This window comes from Gobio gobio, assembly GCF_949357685.1.
Source record: "Gobio gobio genome assembly, chromosome: 3".
In the NCBI taxonomy this organism is placed as follows: Eukaryota; Metazoa; Chordata; class Actinopteri; order Cypriniformes; family Gobionidae; genus Gobio; species Gobio gobio.
The window spans coordinates 67,340,187-67,359,506 of record NC_137099.1 but is presented as its reverse complement, the minus strand read 5'-3'; the positions used below and the strand labels follow the sequence as shown (position 1 = coordinate 67,359,506).

The 19,320-nt window shown below is 38.1% G+C and overlaps 1 protein-coding gene across 1 annotated transcript in view; it reads right to left on the bottom strand.

Annotated features, from left to right (window-relative positions):
* The window catches only part of LOC307123882 (adhesion G protein-coupled receptor L1), a 47,438-nt gene extending 35,123 nt beyond the window's left edge, over positions 1–12,315 (bottom strand). Inside the window, exon 1 of the mRNA XM_079812667.1 lies at positions 12,218–12,315. The gene's annotated coding sequence lies outside the window, so the exon portion shown is untranslated. The remainder of the gene's footprint in view (positions 1–12,217) is intronic.
* Positions 12,316–19,320: the final 7,005 nt, after the last annotated feature.

Genomic DNA, 19,320 nt, shown 5'->3' with positions numbered 1-19,320 from the left:
TCTCTTAAATGATTGATTCATGACAAAAACATGTTTAACACTTGTCACTTGTCTCCACCTACTGGTGTATCGATGTAATAATCTTTATTTGAAGCATCAAGTTTCTTTCAAAAGGTGATTTACTCTATTTTAGTGTTTATATCTGTAAACTTTTATCCGGTTCTTCTGTGATAATCTGAATGACTGTTAGACAGAAATAATGATGCTGTGTGGATGAAAAGACGGTTTTATAACTATCCGGATCAGCGGCAGATCTGAATGTTCACTGTCATCGGATTGACAACGGACTGTCATTTAGGAATAAGATCGCATGAACGTTAAAATGGCGGATGGTTCCTCGTCTGGGATCGGTCAGAGCCTCTGAAGCCCTTCCTCTGAAACTGCATTGATTTGGACCTTCAACAGTTGGTTCCCATTGAAGTCCATTATGTGGAGAAATATCCTGAAATGTTTTCCTCAAGAAACTTAATTTCTTTACAATTGAAGAAAGACATCTTGGATGAGATGGGGTTGAGGAAACCATCAGGACATCTTCATTTTGAGTCCGTCCACGCAGTCGCCATCAACTGAAAAAACCCTCTCTCCACCAATGGCTGGCTATTTTCCACGCTCTTCTTATTGTGGTGTTGTAATTTCAGGGAAGAAAAAAGTAATACAGACATAGTATTACACATAGCCTTAGTGAAATGTGGGACACTGCTTATGTCTTCCAGGACACCGGACAAAGCAGGTGCTACACGAAGCAGATGAACGCTTGTTTGTTTCCCCCCCGCAGTGACAGCGGACGCCACTAAAACATGACGTTTGTGTCTGAACGGTGAACTAGAGCTGGGTAAAAACTGATGATTTCTCAATTGTAATCCATTCTTAGATCCTCTGAATCAGTATTTTGGTCTGTTTTTAGTTGATGAATGAACAGAAAAGACTGTTTCCATCCACTTCTTTGTATGCGCATGTTGGGATATTGCATTTCTTAAAATGTGAATACTTGCGCCTCAATGGAGGGCATCATTTTATATCCGATAAGAAGACATGCACATAAACTACGATCTAAACACGTTTACCAAATAAATCCCTCAATAAACTCACGTGACTTTGCCTCAGCAGAGGCTGAGAGAGAGAACATCTCAAATGTTGGTTTGGTGGCTATGAAACAACTGAGTCAAAGTCTGAGATCTGAATGATTTTGTTTAATCCCCTCCAGAAGCGTCTCACGCGATTGATTGAGAGTGTGAGTGCGAGTGTGAGTGTGAGTGTATTCCTCCAGAAGCATCTCACACGATTGAGTTCCCAAACACCAGCATCCCAACGCAAGAGAACATGACAGCGTTTATTGTGTTTCGCCTGACGCTCTGAGATGCATCTCATTTATGATGTGTGTGTGTGTGTGTGTGTGTGTGTCGTCTGTGAGGCTCTAACACTCATTTACAGTATTTCAATAAACTTACAGTTTATTACTGATATTTTGAGCCAATATTACAGGAAGTGACGATATTGGCCCTGTATACAGCTGGTGTTAAGATACGTTTTGGTTGATCGGATCACAAGTGGACAATGCTAAATACAGGTGTAAACAGGGTCTGAAACGCTTTGAGTTAGTCGAAAACTCATTTGACCAGATTGCTTTCATAGTGTAGACGTTCATGTGGTCAACTGCACACAAACAGCCTCTAAGGGTGCTTTCACACCTGCCTCATTTAGTTTGGTTGAATCGTACTAGAGTTGGTTTTCCCCTTTGGTGCGGTTCGGACCAAACAAGAGTACGAGAGCTCCTTGAAGAGGTGGTGTCTGTACGCTTTCAAACGAACTCTGGAGCGGTTCGTTTGTGGTGAGAACGTGATCCGACCTCCAACAGACCCAACTGCAAAAAGTACTGATTATTTTTGGACTAAACCAGCTGCCGTAGTCAGCCGCGCTGTACATTATGTGATGAGGAAGTGTTTGTTGACAGTTTGCACTTTAGCATGGGAGCTCGCGGACAAACTTGGAGTAGTGAGGAGAGGCGGAGCCTCATAGAAATTTGGTCTGATGACCATATTAGGTCCCAACTTTCGAAAACTCACAAGAACAGCGCGATCTTCGCTTGAAGTGATCCGCGCTTCATTATAGAAATTTATTGTTTGCATATTGTGGTGTATACAAACAATGTAATACATTATGGCCAGGGACAAAACCAGCCCACGCAGTCGCAGTTTAGGAAATACGCCATGGCCAATGAGTGATGTGGATGTTGTCATGTGACTGCATTTTGGTTCGTTTCAACTGGTTCGGACCAAAGTAATCAGTGTGGTGTGAAAAGGAACCAAAAAAAAAGAAAAATGCTACAATTAATAATTGTTTGCCCTTGGTTCGGACCAAATGAAACAAAGCAGAGATGTGAAAGCACCCTAAAAGACCACCTACTCTCCACCTACTGACCTAATGCGTGAACATTATGGGAAGAGCGCTAGCCAGACGGGATTTAAACTTTGTCGGCTGAAAACCCAAGTTTGGTTTGAAGATTAAAAACGTCCCAAGCACAATGTTCTCTCTCCATTCCTGATTGCTAACACACACCAACAGCGTTCGGCTGGTCTTGAGTCTGTCAGAGCAGGAACTAAAGCTCATGCTCTCTGTATGTTTTTCCCTCGTCTCCCTCGTCTGAAGTGCACAAGAGATCGAAAGATCTGAAAAAGCCCATACATTTCCCCGCCCATAGAAGAAGAAATCAGAAGTGGCTGAAAGTGGACAAAAGAGACGGATTAAAACACCAGGTGTGAATGGGAATGTGTTCACTCGTCAACACAAGATCTGATAAAACCGAGACACATCTTAGAAGGGCCTTTCTTCTCCTTAACACATGGGATGGAAACGCTGCTCTATTCGCAAATGTTTTGTGTGCTATTCCAATGTTGCCCCTGTTAAATTTGCAACTTTAGAAGGAAACAGCTGCTGTAGTGAGTGTGTGTTTAATCTCAACACACGGCCAGTATAATCATCAGAGATGCACACGATTACATAGGCAAGCCTTGTTTCAGAATGCCGAGGTAAAGGTATGCTGTCAACTTTTGTAAACCCAACCAGTGTAATCACAATAAAAGCATCCAAACTGCAATATTGAAGCGTTCAATGTGTAAACAATATGAATTTGCTCAGTAAATCCAGCATAAACTCTGCATATTTTTGAACACTCAAGCGGTTTCCGCTTGATATTCGCAAAAAGTCGAGAACTGGCCAACCTTGTGCGGTTGTCAACGCTCAAAGTCCCTTTCAAGCGTGTCAAGGCAGACCGAGGCCATCAGATGTTGCGTCTTCAGAGCTAAAACACAGCGGATTTGTGACTGTCAGGCCTGAAATCTGATACAGTGCGTCTATGGTTATTACGACTGTATGCTCTGGAAAACTACATTTTTAGGATCAGTAATCCAAGATCCCTTCAGACAGACTCGCATACACATCGATCAGTCGGCGGCCGTCTCTCTACGTACGGTCGCCATGGCAACGCTGCAATAAGGGCTGTGCCGTTTCGCTCATTTGTGTTTCTCTCTCTGGATGGCTTTTTTCCCTGCTATGATCTATGTCTCATTTCTTTTTCACAGTAACCAGTGCTGTGAAACCCCTGCGGGCTCCGTCTCTATTGATGGTGCTACAAAAATACTCCCTGATCCCAGGAGACGGGATCAGACGATTTATCACGAGCATTTCCCCAGGCACAGCAGCTCGCGTGAGGACCAGGGCTAAAATCCAGCCTCAGGCTTCATCACGGCCTACAAGAAGAGCACCGCCCGTCTGCCATCACACGCCAATCATGTATGCAAATACAACAGAAGTTATAAATGCTTCTCTGGAACACTTGATAGAGATTGATCGATCGTATGTCGTTGTACTTTATACTACTCTTGATCGTTGAGATTCCCTCCATCGCTGCACTGGTTTCATGTCTCTCGTCTCATCTCCACACTCTCTTTCTTCTCACATAATAAAATCATTTAGACTCAAATCAATATTACATGTCCATTTATTTATCCAGTAAGTGGCCGTATAACAAGAGGCTCCGCTTCACATCAGGCTCCTGATCGATGACCATCTGAATCTGGTCATCTACTCAATGAAATCACTGACAAAAATGTTCACTGAGACTCAAAACTAAAACAAGACCAGAAATACACACCTATACAAATACTGCTTAAATATATACACAGTATATAATCCAACCACAGCATGTTAAATGCATCTGACAATAATTTAACATCTTAATTTTAGATTAGTATCCACAAGTGTAAATAATGTATAAACCTTTATAATTAATCAACTTATACAAAGGAAAATGTGGTTAAAAATGTATCTGTTAACATTCAAAAGACTTTCTATAAAGCAAATGAAAAAAGTTATTGTTATTTCCATTCTCTATTAAAAAAAACTTTTAAATGATGTATGATTTGTTTTCAGCTAAGTTAATTTTGGGAAAAATTGAGTTAAAGTTTTCTGAAGGTTTCAAAACAAAATCACCAGCAACCATTCCTTAAAATCCCTGCTAAGAACACCACATTTGGCACACACCAAGTCAAAACCAAATATCAATAGGAAAAATATATATTCAACTTTTTTTCCCATGACACCAATTGTTTGATTAACATTAATGAGACAGACAGTCTATATATTAAGACATTCTGTACCGCACGCATTGAATATAGTTAAACATCAGATGTTTCTCCACAACTGCTAACCAAACGATCACTTAAGAAATAACAGATGATGTTTGCGTGACTACTCGCCAAGACAAATATTTTGTACTGTAATTCTGTGTATATCGGGATTACTCGCTGTCTGAGAGTCTTTGTGCACACACTTCGGATCTGTCAGTCTGAAAACGTACAAATAAAGACACTTTTAGATGTTGAACTGCTATTTGGAGCATTGGGATCGCTAGACGAGGGCTTAATGAACTAATTTCTGTAAAAACCTCAAAATCGCTGTGTATGCTTTATAGTTAGTTTCCTGGTCATGACGTCCCCTGACGTGTAACCTGACCCTAACCCTAACCTGAGAGGTTTTGATAGATTTAGCACACTCTGTGTACAAATTTGTCTCTAAAATATGAATAAGAAGGTACAAATGTAACGGACATAGGACAGTAAAACTTGTGCATGTAAGCCTCCCTCCCCTAATCTCAAGAGGTCAACTCCCACGCCAAAGAACCCGGTTCGAATCCCACTCGGAGCGGGTCAAGTAGGACCGGTTACATTTGGTGCCGTGAGGTTTAGGGGGGTGAGTGTAACATAGGCCAGTAAGCACAGTGTGTGTAAACCTCACTCCCCTGATCTCAAGAGGTCGCCTCCCACGTTGGAGACCCCGGTTCGAATCCCACTCAGAGCGGGTCAAGTAGGACAGATTACATTTGGTACCGTGACCCGGATGGGAGTGAGGTTTAGGGGTGAGTGTAATGTAGGCCAGTCAGAGCTATGCATGTAAACCTCACTTCCCTTATCTCAAGAGGCCGTCTCCTACGCCAGAGACCCCGGTTCGAATCCCACTCGGAGCGGGTCAAGTAGGACAGGTTACATTTGGTGCCGTGACCCGGATGGGAGTAAGATTTAGGGGGGTGAGTGTAACGTAGGCCAGTAAGCACGGTGTGTGTAAACCTCACTTCCCTTATCTCAAGAGGCCGTCTCCTACGCCAGAGACCCCGGTTCGATTCCCACTCTGAGCGGGTCGAGTAGGACCGGTTAGGACCGCATTTTCACCATAGGAACTTTCCCCAGGAACTAGAGACTTTGGGGTGTTTCGACCACAGGAACCAGGGTCTAAATGAAGTTCCGGGTAAAAATGTCACCCTCAGAAAGTAGGTAGTCCCCGTCTTGTGAGGTAGTACTTTTTCAAAGTTCAGGAACTTTTGGAGGTGGGACTTGGGCTCTAAACTTGCCAATTAGTTGATTCCACACTGCATTTTATTTCAACCACCATTTTTAAAAGTCTGTTGCGGTGCATCCAGTAAGAGTTGTTTGCTATTCGAATCAACAATGGAGTTTAAAAAATATGATCGATGGGCCGACAACGAGGTTTAGGCTTTATTAAGACTATATGTGGGGACAAAATCCGTGATTTCGTGCACAGTCCTACGTCACCGTCACTTTAGACCGAGATTGAAACACAGACGGCAACAGGTCTGGGGGAAAAAAGTTCCTGGGACAAATTGGGAATTCATGTACTTGTTTGATAATTTGATAATTTTTTTCCTTTTCTTTTCCTTTTTCTTTCTCTTTTGTGTGTGTTATATAAGATTCTGTGTTTTTGTAGATTTTGCAGCATTTCTGTCAAGAGTCTACAGATGAAAAATAGCCTTTTGGTCTTATTCTGACACATTTACATTCATGTTTATTAATGTGCACAGTCCCTGTAAACAAATAAACTTAAACTTAAATTGTTCCCGAGTAATTTCGGTGGAAACGCAGCTAAACACACACATTCACGGATTGTCACTGAGGTTCCCATTGACTGATTTTATACAAATGAAGGTGGACACACATTTAGATCCCCACAGCCTTATGGAAATCAGAAACATGATGCTGACTAAATAAAGTTGGCTACATATAAACCACACACACACGCACTCAAAAGCCCCATACGATTGATCAGTCCAGACACAAGTGTCACACTTCAGACACCATCAACACCCTCAAAACACAGAGTTCGTCTCTGTCAGCGAATGAAGTGAAGAGCCTGTAACAAGCACCGACAGCTGAAGATCCAGCCAATCACAAGCCCGCATCTCGTTTCTGCTCCACTGTGCTGTATGTAACTATAATCTTCAACAAAAACAAAACTGCTGTAGGGTTTACTTTGAAACCATCTTCACTTTTTCTAGTAAATATCAAAAATAATTAAGGCAAGTAACAAACATATTATTTGAGGTAGAACGACTGAAATAGTATTTCATAAAGTAGTGTGTCTGATCACTAAGTAGAAGCACAGTCTCTTCAACACGCATGATTTGAGGAATTATTCATGTTCGGAGCTCCAACGCTGCACTTACACACTCAACTTTAATACTTTAATACAACATTAGTACTAGTGCTTGACTAAGTAATCTAGAAGTCCATGTTCAGGGCACTTTTCTACACTACTATCTCAGAATGACGTCGCATAAAACATGTGAGTAAAGCACCATCCCATTTGTTCAAGAGAACAAAATCAAATCTATCCCAGTTATCCAATCCCATGACCTGTTGAGGCCAGGAATAATACATTTGTTCAGTATTTCCATTGTTGTTTATGCATGTTTTTATGAGTTTCCATCCAGTGTTTTTTATGCAATACCTCAAACTTTGCATAAAAATACGTGGATGGAAAGAATAATGTGAATATTTTAATGACATTAAGACTTTAAATACTCTGTCCGTCCATCAGAGTTTATGAGTCACTGTATATCTCTCTCACACACACACACACACACACACACTCACACAGTATCCCTAATGGCTCAGTAACTTACGCAAATAACACCTTCTACTTTAGTTCTGGCAAAACACTAGAGACTGACACACCCTCTCTCTCTCACACACACAGATACAAAAGAGAAAAACACATTATCAATTAATTATTATTGAAATTAGTGGTCACTGAAATCCAGCGGCTACTATAATGTGATATAAATTACAATTTAATGACCGCAAACGAGATGTGCATTAAATTGATCACTAATCGTATAGTGACTAACATATTATACACGCATTTTCGCTGTCAGAAATACATTTGAATGAATTATTTAAGTAATAAATACAAATAACAGTCTGTGATCAGGGTTTATCCCCAAGATAAATATATTTTAATAAGGTTTAATTAAATTAAGGTTTAATCAATAACAGGAAAATTGAAAATTATTGTGCATGAATAACGCAATAAAAAACATTCATAAGATGTTATTCTATGACTGTTGAAGATGAATTTGCCTTCAGGTGTAATTAAATGTCAAGCTCTAATTAAAGTCCGGCTGTGTTGCACTGTTGTGAGAAAACCGTGGACGACATCCAAGGAAATGCTGCCGTCCTCGTCTGTCAGTGAGTCTGAACGGCACCAGTTCAGCTTTGTGATCAAAACCTGCATTTGTGGAGCGCTCGCTGCTGGAGCTCAGAGAATCAAACACAACAGAGCGCTTCATCTGGAGAGATTCCCGAGCCATCGCAGAGCACACGCGTGTGTGTAATAATCAGGCTGGAGTAATTGCTATAATTCACCCTCATGCAGAGAAAACTCCTCTGTTCTGAATTCACCCTCTGCGTTAGAGACATAAACAAACACACCACTCTCATCAGTGCAAGACACACACACACACACACACACTCGACTGGACTGGGGAATATAGCAGTCGCAACATGGTTCAACCAACTTTACTTCCCAAACGTGACATGAATTGTTTTTATTTGATTCAGGAATCAATTGGTAAAAAATAAGAGGGACTGATAAAGTTCACTGAAAAGCATGCACACTATTCACGTTGGTCAAATACAAGCAATTCTTATTCAATATCCGGTTTCTCTTGGAAATACGGCACTTTTGGCAATTCAATTGGTTGCAAACGCTGTATCACGTTCACTTTTAGACGGACCGCAGTGGTATCTGTCTTCCCAAAGCCAACATTAAATATTTTTAATTTATTTATTATTATAAATTTGCATGCTAGCAGATTTTGTTTGACACACAGAGATAAGACATAAACCCCAAAAATAACCAAAACCACCATTAATGCTTCTTTACCAGAAAATAAATAAATAATAATAATATTTTCGAAGATTTCATGTGTTTTGGGAAAACATATATATGGCTGAAGTCAGTCAATGAAAAACAGCATTCGCAACCAACTTTACTTCCGAAATAATAATAATAATAAAAATGGTTCGGTTGGTGAAAAACAAGCGAGATTGATGACGTCAGGTTAAAACATTTGGATGAAACATCACAAAAAACGATTTTTCTTTTCACACTTTTCACATGCACACTCTATCGAACATCGCTTTTTCACTAATGAATTTGAAAAGTAGCCTTAACGATGGTAAAAAATGTAATATATTTATACATTTGATTAGATTTCCAGTATTGGCTGGTGACTTATAAACATAAAAGCATGCACAATGATTAAATATGATTCGTTTGTCATAAATATGTATTGTATCATATGCATATTACATACTCCCAGTCACCAATTCAGACACACTTGACAGAATTTGTTTCTCATAATTGTCAATTATTTTGATCTAAAGGCTTTTGCTTCAACTCTTGAAACAGCAGATCTGAAGTAAATACGTGGATTTTAAACCCTTTTTAAACATAAATTGTGTCCAAGTATTATTATCATACAAAACTACATTACTACTGATTTAATTAGACCATTTGGACCATATGGTGAAGCAAAAGTATGAAATGCTCAACAATCATAAGAAAAAATAAGCAAATGTATATTTAGATATAATGCCCATTTACCCAATTACCATAGCAGAATGAACACCTACAGAAGGACTGGTCTTGCATCAAGTCTACGGTAATGGGTTTATTTCACTGTTACTTACCAAATTAATAAATACACAGAAGATTCTGCCAAGAAACAGTTACAACTTGGACTGTATTACCAATTAAGTTACTCTACCAAACACCCATTTTCATCAAACACTATTGGTGACAGACATAATGATTCTCCCATCTCAAATCTTTATTATGTTGGTTGGAATAAATTAATTAGGAAGTTACATTAAAGACACCAGGCAGACACGTAGAGAACCCAAGAAGATTGAGATTGAGAGATGTAAGGCGCAAAACCAAACAAAATATGGACAAACATCCAATGAAAAACTGGCCAAATATGGACAAACCCAATCATTGGGTTTAAAATCCCAATTTTTTTGTCATCCAAATATGGACAAACTCAGTCATTGGGTTTAAAATCCAAATTTTTTTTTTTCAAGTATGAGTTGGAATAAATGAGTTAGGAAGTTACATTAAAGACACCAGGCAGACACGTAGAGAACCCAAGAAGATGGAGATTGAGAGATTTAAGGCGCAAAACCAAACAAAACTGCAAAAATAATGACTGTTCTCAAATAGGTTTCCCAAAGACTAATGAAAGCGCCACAGGGTTTACACTTCAAGGAAATCAGCTTACAAACGACTTCTCTATGCTACACTGGGACAAGAGAATGTATTTTTTACCAACACGAACACCAAAACCGCTGAGAAAGCAAGACAAGAAGGATACATAAATAATACCTATTTATTCAGCGCTATAAATATGACCACAAATGTTAGAGGATGAATGAATGACCACCAGCTCAGGGGTCAATAGACTGTGCCAATGTATTTATCTATTTATGACTGAACGTTCAAGTTTATCCTACATACACACTGTTTCTTTATCACTCCACAGATATACTGCTTTCCACTATTTATTTTGTCTTTTACCAATAAACAAACAACTGAAATGACATATAAGATCATTTTCTGCTCTTCATCCACTTGCTTTGACTAGTAACCAGTGTTTTTGCATGAGTCTGTGTTTGTCTTTGCTCGCTCAACCATCCGTGAATCTTCACAAGATCATTATTAGCTCCATTATAAACACACTCTCTCTTCACTCTTTCTCTGCATATTAAACAAAGCAACACATGCACGCTTACTTACACAACCAAGGACAAATGAGGACTGAAACCTACCTTAAACAGCTCGTTTTTTTACCATTAGCATAATATTTTCGCCCACCAAATGACGCCCCCTGATGTCCCAGTTTTGTCAGATTCAGCTCACTTCTGTAGACAAATTTATCCTCAAAATTTAGGTAAGTAACCCTGAACACACACACTTATATCTAAAGGGGCCATACAGTACCATAGACCTTATATAAACCTATAAAACAAATCCTAAAAGAAAACATTTTACATATAAAACAGCATTTACCTTATTTAGCAACCATTTTCCCAATTGAAGACAAACAAAGAGGGCGTGTTTTTCAGATTTAGCTCATGTATAGCAATCATATTTCGTCCCTAAATCACACACACACCTCTACTCATATGCAATAGTTCAGGTCCGTGCATCGCTCAGATGCAGCGTGTGTGAGAGAGATGGAGGAGATGTTGGGTGGGGAGAGATGGAGGTCTGACAGAATGCACCAGCAGTCACTGGCGCCAGCACATTTACACACCACTCACGCGCCGCAGCGTTCAGCGCGCCTTTGGCCTGTAACTCAATTTACATCCAATGAAAAATGACCACAACGTGTGCGTGTGTATGTATGATATATAGGTCTGTGCATGCAGAATGTGTGCTTATGTGTGTGCGTACAGCACTCTAAAAAACGCTGGGCTGTTTCAACCCATGTTTGGGTCAAATATAGACAAACCCAAGCATTGGGTTTAAAACCCAACGTTTTTATTTTCTTTTCAAATATGGACAAACATCCAATGAAAAACTGTCCAAATATGGACAAACCCAATCATTGGGTTTAAAACCCGTGTTTTTTTTTTTGTTTTTTTTTTAAATATGGACAAACATCCAATGAAAAACTGTCTAAATATGGACAAACACAATCATTGGGTTTAAAACCCGTTTTTTTTTTTTTTTTTTCTTCAAATATGGACAAACATCCAATGAAAAACTGTCTAAATATGGACAAACCCAATCATTGGGTTTGAAAATCTCAATTTTTTTTGGCCAAATATGGACAAACATCCAATGAAAAACTGTCCAAATATGGACAAACTCAATCATTGGGTTTAAAATCTAATTTTTTTTTGTCCAAATATGGACAAACCCAATCATTGGGTTTAAAACCCAACAGTCTTTTTTTTTTTTTTTGGTCCAAATATGGACAAACCCAACCACTGGGTTTAAAACCCAACCCAACGGTTGGGTTTGTCCATATTTGACCCAAACATGGGTTGAAACAACGCAGCATTTTTTAGAGTGTATGCAATGACGTGTACTAGGCTATACCTTTGGGATAGGTTTGTCCTCAGATGTAAGCTAAATATGAAATTGTGTACATTTGTAAGTAAAATATGTAATTTGGAGGCATTATATTCTGCAAATTCTAAAATACAACAAAATAATAGAAATGTGATATGTTCTCATAGCCACATAAACGTGTGTGAATGATAGGTGTAGATGTGGAATAGACAGTGATGCGTGTATGGGATTTAACTGAACACACACTGACATACATTCATTCATTCATTCATTCATTCTTACCTACCTTCTGGTGTTCCCGTATCCACCCTACATCCTCTCCTCTCCCTCTCCTCTCTCCTCTCCTCCCCGATTCACTCGTTTCTCCTCTTCTCCTCCCGTGTCGCCAGAATGCATCAAGATTAAAATTTAATCAGCTGCCATCTTCCAGACGATAAAAGGGCCAAAAAACATGATATTTAAAATCCACCTTACAGAGTGTCTTCAGTCTTAAACACGCGGGAGGAATAATAAACACGGGGGGATGATATAATCCAATATGAATATAGTCTCCTGACCCTGTTGATAAGACAAATTAACATATAGCATCAAAAGCATCCATGAGTAAAGGTTTTGGTTTATTACTCATATTGAGCACAACAGAAATTCTTCGATTCGACGTCGAACCGCTGCGATTAATCGCATGGATTCCGAGGCATGTCGCCTTTACGCGACGAACTGTTGATCGTCAAGGGTATTGCAATGAGACGATGAGCTGAGGGGGATCCTCTTCTGGTGGATGGGGGATTTTCATCAAAAATTAAACACTTGAAGAACAATAATATTAATGAGGAATCGAGAAGCGGTCAAAAAATATATATTGTAGGCTACGTAGTAAATTCCCTCTGGCGCCGCTCCCCTTGCACGACCAACCATACAGAGGGTGATCCTAGTCTGGTAGACAGGAGATTTTCATCGAAAACAAGAAATAATCATAGTAATAAAAAGGGGAAAATGAGTTCAGGCAAAAACAAATGCGTCAAATTCCCGCCTCGCGCCGCTCCCCGAGCAGCGATTTAAATCCCTGTAATAAAATGACACCGATAATCAACAACATCCGCGACATTTAGCGCAGAAACCCATCGTGGACATCCGTGACTAAAACCACGGCCTGGCTGCATCTACACCACAAATACACGACGACTAAAAACACCGTTTGGCTTATATGAACAAAAAAAGGCTGCGTTCACATCTACATTCACCGTGTGAGAAAAAATCTCTTCATCAAAACAGGATACTCGGAGGAATATAAAAGAGGAGAGTCTGCGATCGTGTCCAGATGTGCTGTTCGTAGTAAAGGACAGCAGTGAAGATCCCAGAGATATCAACAGATCAATGGAAGATGCGGCTGTCATGGATTCTACTGCATACAATAGAGACACACGGCGACAGGAGTGGCGGAAAAAAGGCACAGGCCTCGGCGTTTCGATAAAAGAATTAACCGAACCCTAACGATTGACTCTATTGTGGAAGCGTGTCGGTTCCTGACGGGAGAGAAATGCTATTCCCGTTTGTGCTGGATGCGGCAGGCGTGACCATGCGAACATAACGCAAACGCTTTGACAGAGAGAACACGAACGCCCTGCTTCATTCCCTCGCGCTCGCTCGCTCTCTTGTGCGCGCGCGCTTCTCTGTATCATATATATATATATATATATATATATATATATATATATATATATATATATATATATATATATATATATATATATATATATATATATATATATATATATAGTCATGACAGGACCTCAACATGAATGCATTCTGAAATTAATGTAATTTTTGTCCTTTTTTGACAGTCATAAACTCCCATCACATCTGAAAGTATGTGTTGGGTTGAAAATACATTGTGTTTGACACCATTCAGTGGTATTTGTCTAATTCTACTGGATACTTTCTTGTGTAGGCTAATATTGAACAACATGAAGTAATATTTTCATGCTTTTTGCATAGTTTGATAATTTAAAGTAGTTTAATAGGGGAGTAATCACTTGTGGAAATGATGCCACAACTGTGGGAAAGTCAATTATTTGAAAAACATTAATTATAATTTACACACAATAATGGTTAACGCTTTCCCTTTGGTCTAGATCATCATATTTTAAACGTAATAACTTATATTTTTGTAATGGATTTCATTGTGCAAGATTGAAAGTCTGTTTTGGGACAAGGGTAAAGACTATAATGTCTATAAAATATTATTTGAAAAACAGCTCAAATAAACTGAAATGGAAAGGTATAGTTTAGGTAAGGCTCAATAATCCCAGTGTCATCGTTTATCATTTGCGTGGGGAGGGTTGCATTGCTTTCATGCAAATGTCTCTAAATTCCTCCAGTGCCTCAGGGGTCGACTGGATGATTGTATTTTTGCATGTTCACAAACATTTGCATATGCCTTGTCCACTTAAATAGAATATGTGTATCAATATAGATCAACCACAGAGCCGGTGGGGGGGGGGAGGAAACTTACCTCAAGGTTACGCACAAGAGAAATGACAATCACCACAGGCACTCTTTACACAACACACACAAGAAACTTTCACTAAATCAACAAATAATACATTCAAACAGAAGCTTAACTAAAACCATAATAAACCATATTATGAGAGATTAGATTATATGATTATTTTTTACTCTCACATCATTTCATTATAAATGGAAGTGGAAGTTGTCATAGTTGGGTAAACTTCTATAGCGGCGAATGAGAGACTGCATTCAATATATTGTTTTGTGTGCCCATTTGCTCAAATAGCAAAAGAAAATCTCCACAATTGTGTTTTCACGGCTCTCAAGAAGAGGGGGAAAATAAAGAGAGATTGATGACGGCAGTCGGAACACACAGAGAAATAGGGTGTCAAAATTGTACCTTTAGGGGTACAACAACTTGTCGCTGGGGCAGTACCCTTAAAAGGACATATTTGTACCTGTTTTACTCCTAAAAGGTGCATATTAGTACCTTAGAGTACAAATACGCACCTTAAGGTCCAACATTTTTGTGGTAAAAAAGGTACAAATGTGTCCTTTTAAGGGTACTGCCCCGGCGACAAGCTGTTGTACCCCTAAAGGTACAATTTTGACACCCTATTTCTCTGTGTGAAGAGAGAAAGATGTCAATTTTACTGTCACTCCCATAGCCGCTGTATTTTTTTGTAATTGGATGCAAAGGTGATATAATTCTAAGTATAGGGTTGTAAATGTACATATGTGACCCTGGACCACAAAGCCAGTCATAAGGGTCCGTTTTTTGAAATTGAGATTTATACATCATCTGAAATCTGAATAAATAATCTTTCCATTGTGTGCTTTGTTATATTTGATTAAGATACAACTATTTGAAAATCTTGAATCTGAGGGTGCAAAACAAATCTAAATATTAAATATCTAAATCTCCTTTAAAGTTTTCCAAATTAAGTCCTTAGCAATGCATATTGCTACTAATAAAACATTTATGATATATTTACGGTAGGAGATTTACTAAATATCTTCATGGATCATGATCTTAATATCCTAATGATTTTTGGCATGAAAGAAAAAATTATAATTTTGACCCATATAATGTATTTAGTGGCTATTGCCACAGATATACCTGTGAGACGCAGGACTGCTGTTGAACTCCAGGGGCACATGTATATTAAAAATATATATTTTTTAAAACAATGCAGGATTTACGTTAAAACCAGGCATCACATGTGAAAAGTGTCCATATGGCCAGTGTCTGAGATGAAAAATCATCCCGGCTGAAATGAAGGTTTGATTACTAAGGACTTTTATGTCTAAATGAAAGTCAAATAAACTCTACCCATAAGCCTCTCTGCTGCTGCTACAGGTGTTTCTCACTGATGTGATGACAGAAACACACCTCTAGATGGAGGCATTCTCAACTTCGGGCAGGTTTGTCTGCAGTTGACTGGGGCTTTCATATATTGATTGTAGGATACAATGTGTTTTAAAATAAACACAAGAGATATTTAACAATGAGATTCTGCAGCATTAACAGTATTGTCAAGTGTAACTGAGCTTATAGATTATATGGCAAGACAACTTTCTGATTTATTTTCACCTACAAGGTAAAATCTTGGCGTGTAACAACAACAACGACAGCAAAAACAGTAATTTGGTTTGTTAAAGTGATAGTTCACCCAAAAATAAAAATTATTTCATTGTTTACTCAAATGGTTCCAAACCTGTACAAATGTATCTGTTCTGCTGAGCACAAAGGAAGATATCTGGAAGAATGTTTGTAACCAAGCAGATCTCAGGCCCCATTGACTACATTGTATTTTTATTCTACTATGGTAGTCAATGGGGCCCGACATCTTCTGGTTACCAATGTTCTTACAAATATCTTCCTTTGTGTTTAACACGTTCTCACACCCAACTTGTCTCATATTGACGCTTGGGTAGGACCCTTTGGGATCACTTTTTAACGCATTTTTCGTCTCACGGGGTACTCCATTGATTTCAATTAGAAACATTTGCCGTCATACACAGACGCATTGGGCATGTGAATGTTACCGGCATGATGAAATTATATATTAGGATATGATTTTGCCATTATGACATGTTGGAGCGTGATTCTCAATGTAATCAGCCAGCATACTTTTATTTACATTTATTTATTTATTTTTATGTACACTATTTAGACCCGTTTGAACATGTAATCTATCTCTAAACCTACCCATTTGTGTATTATATGATATAAAACAAAGGATATAACAGCAGATACGACTGCAGGCACAAATACTCCAAGTTCAAACGATTTATTTTTTGTGTGAAGAAAATTCCCAAAAGCGGTCAGAGCCTCCATCCACGATAAAAAATTGCCGCCCCGAAGAAACATTACATCAGCTTTGTTAGTGAAATGTCATTGGCTCTTGTGTGTCTCGTGACCAATCGTGTCATGCTAAAGTGTTGGGTGTATCTTTTGAATGAGATATGAGTGTGTGTGTGTGTGTGTGTGTGTGTGTGTGTGTGTGTGTGTGTGTGTGTGTGTGTGTGTGTGTGTGTGTGTGTGTGTGTGTGTGTGTGTGTGTGTGTGTGTGTGTGTGTGTGTGTGTGTGTGTGTGTGTGTACGTTCATGAGCGGCGGAATCATAATTTCAGTGATTAAAACATTAAGATCAACTCTGTTCTTTACATAAAAATATCGTATGACTTCAGAAGACATTGAATACAACATAAGTTCACACTTTTATACTGTTTATACTTTTATACTGTATGCTCAGTTTTTGCAATAAATACCTGTGACTGTAATTTTATTTGCCTGTTGTGTGTTTTATATTGTTGAGAAGTGGGTAGAATTAGGGTAGGAGCTTGGTTAGTTGCTCCAAAATATAAAAGTAGCCTATACATATTAATAAAATCATGTCTGCTTTCACAACTGCAAAGAATGAAATGCGTCTTGATCTGACGCATTGGGCAAACAACTGAAATCAATGGAGTTCTGTGTGTCGGGAAAATGGCGTTAAAGCGGTGCCCTGTGCATTAAAAAGAGACATTTTTAGGTTTGATGACATATATGCCTGTAAATAATTATAACATAAGTTATCATTAACTAATCATTAAATTAGGTTATATTAGAGCTGTGTTTAAAAAAAAAAAATTCTTATTTAACCTGTAACCATGTCCTCAGAATAAAGCATTCATCAAATGTTTATGCACTGTACTTGTATACTCAATTACAATTACATATTGCAATGTTTATTATATTAACTACAAGATTAAGAATCTTAAGTATTTTGTAGTTTATTGTGCAATTACTTGTCATTTTGATAATCCCTACTTTTTCACTTTTTATCCCGACAAGTGCCTCTTTTCATCAATCATGTTCTTCTTTGTTGTCAATGTCAGTTTGAAACCAGATTTTTTTTTTATATATCAATTTATATAATTTACAGACTTTGATTTTGCTACATTATTTATAATTAATTAAATGAGTGTGAGTAAGCTTTGAGTTTCACAGACTTTACCGGATCAATAAAACACATTTATTCACTTCAACAACAACAAAGATTAGAGCAAAGAAAGAATGTGTTGGTCTGAAACTTGAAACTTTGTGTTAAGGAGAAATAGAGAGTTATTTTCAGCATTTGTAAAGACACTTTCAAGGACTTTTCAAGTAATACTTTTTTGGTTTTCAAGGAAAATAATCATAGATCTCACTTAATAAAGTCTTCTATAAATATCTTTATTATCTTTTACATTCCAAACAAGGTAAGTAGATAAATAAAAATACTCTAATAAAACAAAATGGTACAAATAGAGTGCAGCAGTAATGACTGTGGCAACTTAAAGTATGAGAACATTATCAGTGCTTAGAAGAGCAAATAGAAAGAGGGCATACACTTTAAAAATAAAGATGTACTGTAATAACAAAAGAAAATAAAGGATTTATTTGGTAAAATGTGAAGCAGTTTACAAGGGACAAATTATGCAAAATTCACATTTAAAAGATGTTTGAACACAGTGTGTGTAAACAACCAGCATATAATGGTAAAAATCCACCCAATACTTTTTTTATAATCCCCATCAATCATTATCAATCACTCATATTTCCACCACTCCTACATAAGAGTAGGGATGACCCTGCCCGTGACTGTTGATGATTGGCCCATTTAGCAGAGACGACATTTCTGTTTACTCGCTGTATCAGGGCTCGATAATTACAATGTCTGCGCCAAAAACATGACTAATGTTCTGTTGATAATCCAACAAACACACAAGTCTCATAGACTCCCGGCATCAGAGCCTCTGAGGACACGATGGGTGAATTTCATTTTTGACTTTAGTGCAGGTCACATAGTTATGCCAGCAGGTGGCAGCAAGGGACTGACTTTAAGTGTGAATTAGTAGACCATTCATTAAAAATTTCAAAGAAATTATTTTCATTTGAACAACAACACAACCAACAAGCAAAGCAGCTTGACTTCAAAGAAATCAATCCATTGACCAGCTCTGAATCCTGTCATCATGGGAAATCATATGAATATATGATTGACTTGAAATATGAAAGCTATATTAAATACTTGGAAATACATGAACAATATCACACTCAGCCACGTGAAATGGCTCTAAATCTATATCAGACAAACTACTGTGTTAGATTTGCTAAAATATGATATTTGTGTTTTTTAACAAGTAAAAACACTAATTTCATATATATTGTTTTTTGATCATTCAAACACGTTTTAAGTACCTTTTCATAAATGTCTATTTTCAAGTGTTTTCAAGAACATAAATATAAAAAAAGTCAAATTCAAGTACTTCGAGCACCTTGTACAAGCCCTGTATATTTCACTTGGTGTGTGAGAAATGTTCCTTGCTATTTCTCTGCTGTAGATTGTTAAAT